Raw genomic sequence first — 9,759 nt, 5'->3', positions numbered from 1 at the left:
GCGCTTTAGAGGGAACTTATTGGACCCGGCTGAAACATTATTTTCGTGGGCTTACCGTTTTTTCATTTTTCGGAGAAAATTATTCTGAGCTTATTCGTTTATTCATCGCATAAATCGGTGACCGGGCGTCCGTGGGGAGTGATACATGTGAAGAACAATCGCTTTAGAGAAAACGTTTTGAACCTGGCTGAAACTATACTTTCGTCGGCGTTTTTCCGTTTTTCAGATAAAATTAATCTGAGCTTATGTGAAGATGCGTAAATATGGGTCGGCACGCGCGTGGGCAGTGATTTATGGCTATAGGCTTACGTTTTTTTTCATTATTTCGGGGCAAGCCAATTCGCTATATATCGGTTCACTCATCTTTGAAAATAGCTTCAGCAAGTGAAATGGGAGTGATGTATGCGCCGAACAAGCGCGCTTTTGAGAGAAATGATTGGACGGGAAGAAAATTGTAATGGGCTATGGGCTTAGCATTTTTTAAATTTTAAATCTGCTTATAAGACCAATCTTTGTATACCCATTCATTCATCGCGGGAATCGACGTCAGCTAGTGCCTGCGAGCTGAAGTGTCGATCGAGCCATCATTTTCCAGTGGTGTGAGTGGACCTGGCTGCGCCGATATAGTAACGGCTTATCTTTTTTATGAGAAAACCAGATAGGTCTCTGGGAGAGGGGCTATATTTCTTTAACAATGGTCTTACCCAGACCATGGGACCGTTGCTCAACGCGGCGAGCGGCCGCGTTTAGAGAGCTTTCGGTTGTCAGGGCAGTGAGCCCACGAGACCTTCGCGTTGCCTCGGAACAATGGGATTTGAGACAAGACAGTGGAAACGACAGAACGCCCCCCCCCCCCCTCCACCCCCGTTCCTGCGGTACCACGACCGTAGTCGAATGCGCAGAGCTCAGTTCTTGCTGCGGATTCCACATCAAGAAGCATTAACACGAAAACGGTCACACGGCGCGCAACACGGTCGAGTCGGAGAGCCTAATTGCATGCATCGTAGATGAATAGAAAGCTCTCCTGCTGACTCCTTAAAAATCACAGCAGATCGACTCCACACTTCGAGAAACTTCTCTCCTAAGCGAAGTGAAACCAGGCCTCTTTCCGCATTTTCGCGAGCACTGCATGAAGGCTCGGCGTTCGCCCGGCGAAAACGGCACCAAGCAAAATTGGTGTAAGCATTTGGCGATGAGAAGCACGAACTGATTGATTGCCTCCGAAGGCAACGGGCGCAAAAACGATCTGCACGATAAAGGACGTCTGGAAGTCGGCGTTGCTGCGAGGTTCCGCATATATTTATGCCGTATAGGAAAGGCGTAGATGCTATACTGTTGAACTACCAAAGCTATATATACTCAAATAAGGTCTTGCGTTCTCGACTGAATTGTTCCTCAGAATTTTTGAAAAACGCAGCCCGGAAAGAAATGCAATGAAACAGAGTCCACATCTTTTATCTTAAAGGTTATCAGATTATTAAGTATTAAAAGCGCAAAAAGATAGCAGTGTTCAAACCTGAAAGTGATGTCATTTTACTGGCGCGGTTCCTTACGGGCATCGTAGTGGCGATTGTGCGATGCCATTTCAGGCCCTACAAGGCGTGTTATATAGAGCTTTTAAAGGTTTAAAAAGGCAGCATAGCAAAAAAGAAAGGAAGGAAGGAAGAAAGAAAGAAAGAAATAAAGGAAGAAAGGAAGAAAGAAAGAAAGACATGGACGGAGACGAGACGAAAAGGACGAGCGCTGAAATTCCAACAACTCTGTTAATGATTCACAATATATACGTGCTGTCCGAGCCAGGGCTTATCATCTGCGCCTGCGTAAATATGCCAGCTTTTTGTCTGAGAGCGTCATGGAGGCCACGCTGACACATCCCTTGCTGAATCTCGTTCAGACTCTGTGGTTTCCCACGTCACACGCGTTTTAATCTTCTTGATAATGGAGGTGCTTGCAAGGTCGGGTGAACAGTCCTTGCAAGTCAGACAGTGTCTTGCCAGAAAGCGCGCATTTTACAGCGAAGCTGTGCACAGCTACCCTCCGGGCGGCGGTCGATGTCCGTCCGTCTACGCGTCGCGTCGACACGAAGAAATTTTCGCCTCCAGTCTCTCGCGAATGCTCTATAGCTCTCAATCTGATGCAGATATCTTGAAAAAAAAAATCGTAGTGAAATTGGCCGCGAAGACGACTCTATCATTACGCCGAGTTTCATTTACTTGTCGTAATTAGTTAAAGGTGAAGTTGTAAGCGTTTCAGAATTCCCATCCGCTGTCATTACATGGGCGTCTATACGGAGGGAGTATGGTTACAGAAAATCGCTGTAACTCTTGCTTTATGGAAACTGACCCGAAAAAAATTATATGACATTATATGACATTTATTTATTTATTTATTTATTTACTTATTATACCTCAAAGGCCCCAGAGATGGGGTATTACATGAGGGATGGGCTTAGTTTAACAAAACAGTGATTCGAGAGCAGCCTTGAAGCGATGAGCGTCGGAGTGGTGCGTGATGTCGGCAGACAGACAGACATTAAGACGACTAAGCCACTAAGACGACTCTAACATAACGCAGAGTTTCATCTGCTTTTCATAATTACGTAGTTCACAGTGAATTTGTAAATATTGTGGAATTCCCGTAAAACACGTCGCAGCTTCATAAAAGAATAAGAATAAATCACGTTTCTGTGTCCTTCAATAATAATAATAATAATAATAATAATAATAATGAAGAAGAAAGGAAGATAATGACATCCCGATCATCACCAAGAGCGGAGGGCCCGAGATCGGCGCTCGAACACAACCATCTTGTTCTCCCGACCTACTGTTCCGAGCTACCGCCTGTTTGTTGGACACGTCCAATAAACCTCCTTATAACAACAACAACAACAATAATAATAATACATAGATGCGTCTATTGAGGTAAAACACCACAGCTTCGCTGCTCTTCCTTCACAGAGTGGAATGACTGATGATTTTTTTTTTGTTTTCGTGCTCTCTTGATCTATCGTGAATACATCTCCCAGTTTGTCCAACGTACAATTTTCAGCACCTTAAAGGAACTTGATGCACTACACTTCCTGCGCATTCACCACAAGGCCGCCTGTGCTTTGCGCCGCAGTCACGTTGCTGGGCTGCTGCCGGGTCGACCCACCCGCAATGCTTTGACAGCTTGTGGGAGGCAGAGAACACGACTTTCACGTCGTAACGCTGGGCCACCTTTTTCAGGTTGTGTGATAGCGGGTGAACGTGAGGTATCACGGCTACCTGCTGCCTATGCTGTGCACGTGTTTCACACGTTCGCAACTTAGAGCGCATCTTTTTTTTAAAAGCCTGCGCACAGCTTCTATTTAGCCCCATATAGTCTCCCGTGATCCATCACTATCCCTCAACACCAGCACAGGCGGCACGCCAACTGGACCACCGTACAGCCCAGACTATAGAGTGCATACCTAGACAGACCTCTGAGAGGGGTAGGCATATGGCACAAGAGGGAGCTCTGTGCATGCGTTCCTGACGCGCAATAGGTGCAGAGGAAAGGTGAAAATGACGAGCTTGGTGGCATAAGCCACTATACCCTGTTTCAACGCTTACATCTGCCCGAAGGCGACCTTCTCCTTCCTCCTTTCCCGACTTCCTTACATTGCAAGAGCCCAGGCTATCCGCGGACCAGGATGTGTCATCGGAATCGCACAGCTCCCCGGACTGGCCCTTCCACGTGGTCCACCCATCGTTTCTTCTGGAAGTGCCAGTGCCTCGTTCAGCACCGGGACCGTTACCTCAGAACAATGCGGGTGTCCTAATATGAGGCATGGATTACGTCAGCGACCCGATTGGCAGATGGCTAACAGGTTCATCTAGCACTCGCGCTTGGCTTTCGTTAAGGGCGCGCGCATACTTAAGTGGCTCCGAATACACACCACGTCTCTTGATGTTATCTACCTAACAGGCGCTCAAGCCAATTTTCCGTAAATACATTTGAATTAACGAATCAAAATTATTTTATGGTTGTAGCTGCATACTCTGCCTGCATTCAGTGTATTAACAGTGGGCGTTCGTTCGTATGTGCGCGCGCCGTACATGTGCCCAGTGACAACGCAAACCCATAAGTGGAAGAATGTCCTTCTAACAGCTTATCGACCGGGAAAAAGAAACAGCGCTGGCATTATGTGTGTAGCCAATCTCAGCCGTATAATTATTGTCGTTGCGCACATGCAGGCATTACACATTTGGTAATTCGCAATGATGTGCACTCCTGAGAGCAATAAAAATAACGAAATTTCAGAAAGTCTGCAAGGAAAGCATTGTATTCTTACTTTGCACAGAGTAATGTAGAAAAGCGTATGACACAACAAAAACAAGTTCATTGTGGTCTAAAAGGGGCAACGAAGATTGCGACCGTTCTGCGTAGTGTAACGATGCCGACTACGTAAGTGCACATCCCTGCATTGGGCTTAAATGGTCTCCAGGGCTGCATCCAAATTCATAAGAAAAATTGCTAATATGCTGCAGGGCAGCGTCACATACGGAAGGGAGTGAGTCGTACTTGCCGCCGCATTTCATGTAGCACCACGACATGAAGAGCAGCTGCGTGGGAGAGTAGGCTTCAAAGTCGACGAGTCTGACGGTATGAGCGGCGTCGCTCTCGAACGCAGCCAGCAAAACGGCGAGAGACACGATTTCGGTAACCGATGCCGGCTTTTGCCGCGCTGACGGTGCCTTGCCAAGACAAGGCAGGACCGCAGAGATCACATCGCTGGTGACGTGTTCCTTCATGAGAAGCTCTCCCATAGCCTCGGCCGCCTGCGCTCCGAGACCGGCATAGTTGACTATGGTGGGGAGGTCGTAGTCGTACAAGGGAAACGAGAATGCGAACGGCATGAAGTGGAAGTCTGCCTGCGATGGAAGAAGAGAGTAGAACTTTGTGCTGTAGACGGTGTTTGAGCCGAAGACAGGACCAGAAAAGCGCGCGTGTGCCATGACCTTCTTCCAGTTGTCGACGAAAGAGTCTGTCATGTGGGGCGCGGCTTCATCAAGCCCGGAAGCCTCAATACCATGCTCGTCCTGATCTGCGCTCGGCAGCACTGTCTTGAGCGACGTCCAGTTGGCGACTACTGGCTTCTCAGGATCGAGAAAATTCCACTTGTCAAGATGACCGCGGTACGTGCTGCGCACGGTTAGAAGAATTCTCTCGATATCGGCGCGTGTTTCTCCGTTCAGAATCAGTGCGTTGTACTGGGAGAAAGTGGCGTGTCCCCCGAACAGCTGAACTATTCCGAGGCAGAATGCGCCGTGCTGCAGATGAGCTCGGTACCTGCTGGAATAATAGTTGGCTACAAGGTCTGCGTCCGCGTAAAGCGCGGCGACTTGAACCGTGCACCAAGACACGTAAAGGTGAACCATGCTTTCGCCGTGCCAAAGCTCGACGAAAGCGTAAACGAAGTCGGGATCCCAGAGAATGACTGTGGCGTCGTCGTCCACAGTCACGTTGTACGCCCTCATCGCTTCCGCGAAGCGGGCTTTAGACATGTTAAGGCGCGCTTCGTAGAGCCAGGACTGTGAGATGGACATCTCCGCTTTATGCCCCACCGTGATGCTTGCTAACGCGCTGGTCATGTCATCTGACACGGACATCATTTCGTCCAAGCCGACGACCGCATCTCGGCCTGCCACGCTGAACTTGTCGCGCAGGGCGTTGAAGTAGACTCTTTTCTGAACGTGCGTGTGGAGACGTTCATACTTGGAAGATATAACTGGGAACGAGGTTCCCCTGGTCAGTACAATTTTGTTCTTCTCCGCGCCACCTTCCAGATGAAGCACAGCGTCCCAGCCAAGGGTCGTCGACGTTTCCAGCAGCAGACGGAGCACGTCCGGCTTATCAGGGCGGTGAGGCCACACGATGCCCGCTGCGGACAGCGCCAGTTCGCCAAGTCGTTGCGCGTGCCTACTGCGTCGCAGCTTCTGTACAACGCAGCTATACGCTGTTGCCCGGTCTGCTTTGTCGTCGGCACTTGGACGCTCCAGAAAAGGTCGCTAACTCTGTCGAGCGCTGTCAGGTACGCGTACTCTCTAACCGAGTACACGGTCTTGCTCCAGCCGTCGCAGACGTAGCTGCGGCACGGTTGCACTGATCGATTGCCGCAGCCGCGCGGAATACTCGATGCAGGCCTTGCTCTTGCAGACCCGTATCGTTGGCAATTCCTCTTTGACGCTGAAGGCGAGCACGGAAGCAACGATGGCTCCCAGCCCGGTCGATGCCAGGCACACCATGACACGACGGTGACTCTTGTAGTTCTTTTTCGATTCAAGGCTTGGCGAGTGATGGCTTTCAGCCCTGCTGCGCTGCATGTCTGTATGGTTCTGTGCTTTGGCGGTATTCTTGATGATGATCCTAATTCACAAGAGGTATACTCACTACAAAAAAATAAGAATGGTGTCCCAGCTAACTTGGACCAAGATTTTAAAAACACCCAAGAGCTCTAGAGAAATGGTACCGACTGCACAGTAGCCTTAGTCGTATGTACTTACGGCCAGTATTTTGTTTCATCACGAAATATTACTTAATTAAATACATTTGATTACTTAACGTTATAATTATTGCTTGAATCGCGAACATATCATTTACAAAGTTGTTGGGCACCTCAAATAACCTCCGAATCAAGCATTTGTTTAGTGCTCAGCTTTGTCTCGTTGGTTTTTCCGAAAAAAAAAAAGCGCGCGAAACATCCAAAATACGAAATAGACAGGCGCTCGCGCGCCGCTACTCAAGCGCTGCCAAGCGAATAGCCACGGATACACGGATTCACTAGCGGCGGCAGCTCGATACAGGGCTTCACGCTATGTGATGGTCGCGGCATCAAGAGAACACGCCGCTGACGCATTGATAAGCGTTGCGGAGCCTTGTACGATGCGGCGATAAGAGAATGTAGCCGTATATCTTTCAATGGTTGTTTGTAGGCGGCTTGAGTAGCGGCGTGCGAGTGCGCATCTATTTCGTATTTCGCGTATTTCGAGGGCTTTTTTTCTTGGAAAAGAACAACCAGGACCACTTCAGCACGAAATAAATGCTTAATTAGGAGGTTATTTAAGGTGCCCTACAACCTTGTAATTGATGTTTGCGATTCAAGCAATAATTAAAAAGTTCACTAACTAAAAGTAATTAATTAGGTAATACTTCGTTATGAAAAAAATGCTGGCCGCAAGTACATACGACTACGGTTACTTTGCATTCGGTGCGATTTCTCTAGAGCTCTTGGGTATATTTAAAATCTTGGTCCAATCAATGTCTGTCCGATCTTGGTCCGACAAGAAAAACTCTCAATACAGCTTTCTGTTCCTCTATACGTGCTGCATAAATGTTGGAAATAATGAGGAAAAAGGAAAAATGAAAGGGCAAGAAAAAGATAACAGCGACGGCTATCAATCCGGTCATTACTCATACCCCAAGTTCATCAAGGAGGAGTGGGACTCGCTTTTGCGCAGCCCCGCCCTAGAAAAGCAAATCCTGGCCGTCTGGCGTGCCCGCGACCGGGCCGGTGGGCTAGACCTGCCGGTCCCGACGTGGGACTAGCCGGGTGCGCGACGAGTTCGCGTATACTCGCTGGACCTACAATAAAGTTCATGCACTCACTCACTCACACACATACAATATTATATATACATATATATATATATACATATACATATATATATACACACATACACACACACACACACACACACACACACACACACACACACACACACACACACACAGTACCGACACAGCTTGCTGTTGCTCAATATGTGTTGCATAAATGTTTTTCCCAGCGTGAAAGAAGCCCGAAAATGCACGCAAAATTGCCGCGCGACTGGCCTTGCGTGTATTCTCGGGCTTACAGGTATATGCATACAGATACACGAAAAGTAATTCGTGGTTTTCCCGCATTTGTGGGTGAACGAAAGAATTTCCTCGTGAAGTTACCTTTTCAACAGGTGCAGTGTCTTCGTTAAAGGAGCAGTTGCTTTCCTGGGCAGGCTTACATCATCGACGGCAGTACCAGGGACACCAGGGCCCTGCTCGGACTCGACCTCGAGGAAGCGTTTGACAGCGTTCTCCACGAATACATTCTGGCCTCCGTCGCAGACCTCGAGCTGGGCCCCAGACTATATCACTACGTCCGTTCGATCCTGATGGAGAGGAAAGCGAAGCTGCGGTTCGGCGACTTTGTCTCCGACGAGGTGCTCCTGGGCCCACGAGGCACGCCGCAAGGCTCGGTCATTTCACCTGCTCTCTTCAACATCTGCATGGTCGGCCTCTCGAGGAATCTCGTCGAAGTTGAAGGTATCAAACATACCATCTACGCCACGACATCACGAGCTGGTGCACCGTCGGTAGCGAAGGGCAAGTGGAAAGCGTCATGCAAGAGGCGGCAGATGTTACGTAGCAGTACCTGCTACCCACCAAACTCAGATGCTCCCCGACCAAATCTGAGCTTCTGCTTTATAGAAAAGAGAAAGGCGGCAGACCCAAGGGCTGGAAACCGGTCTCGGAAAGGGACATTCACCTGTTCGCTCGGAGCGGTGACCCGATACCCAGGGTCAACGCCATCAGAGTCCTAGGTATGTTCATCGAATCACGCGGCGACAACGGCACTGCGTTGCACAAGATAATTGCGAAGACCGACAATGATTTCCGCCTCGTGCGAAGGGTCACTAACAGACATCGTGACCTCAAGGAGGATAACCTGCTTCGGCTCACCAGCGCCTTTCTGCGGGGTCACATCGCCTACACGGTGGCCATGCACAACTGGCTCAAAGCCGAGCGGGAAAAGCTTAATGCTCTCATTAGAAAATTTGTCAAGAGAGCCCTCGGGCTGCCCATCAGAATGCATACCAAGGACCTCCTTCGGCTCGGCATACACAACACCATGGAGGAGATAGCCGAGGCTCAGGAACTGGCCCAGCTAATTCGGCTGACCAACAGGCCAGCCGGCAGGCGTATCCTCGAGGAGATCGAATTCACTACCACCAAGAACTTGACTGAAAACACCCAAATTCCCAGAGAAATAGGGGAGAAGATCGTGGTCGCACCTTTGCGCCGTAATGTTCATCCCGTTCACAACGCAGGTCGTCGCCAGGCAAGAGCATTGAATATACTGAAGCAAATAAACAAGGACAAGATCGAAGCAAGCTTCGTGGACGCAGCTGCATACCGAGACGGCAAGGCTTTTGCGGTTTCCGTCGTGGACACGCTGGGCAAAGTCATCAACTGTGCTTCCGTCCGGACGACGAACCCCGAGGCGGCTGAGCAAGTGGACATTGCACTCGCCATGCAAGACGGTTGGAGAGAAAGGGTGTATAGCGATTCGAAAGTGGCCGTCAGGGCATTCCAGAAAGGCCGGGTAGCCCGGCAGGTAATTCAAATTCTGAAAGGCGCCAAACACGGCGACACCTCCATACACTCCATCCTTTGGTTCCCTGCCCCCATCGGGGCGATTGAGGGGGTTCCTCTGAACCTCAACGAGTCTGCCCACGAGGCTGCGCGTGGCTTTACCGACCGCGTTGCCCTCGGATCGGGCGTCTCTCTCCCCGGACATAGAGACGCTCCTATCACGCACAATGAACTTACTAAATTATTTTACTTAGAGAGAAGTATTTTCCCGCCGCCTCACTCCAAGCTAAGCAGGCCGCAGGCGGTCACGCTCAGACTCTTGCAAACGAACTCCTACCCAAATCCGGTGTCCCTTAACAGCATACATCCTGAGATTTACCCGAATTG

This window comes from Dermacentor albipictus, unplaced genomic scaffold (assembly GCF_038994185.2).
Source record: "Dermacentor albipictus isolate Rhodes 1998 colony unplaced genomic scaffold, USDA_Dalb.pri_finalv2 scaffold_74, whole genome shotgun sequence".
Lineage (NCBI taxonomy): Eukaryota > Metazoa > Arthropoda > Arachnida > Ixodida > Ixodidae > Dermacentor > Dermacentor albipictus.
The sequence above is the reverse complement of the archived record's forward strand: the minus strand, read 5'-3'. Positions refer to the sequence as shown.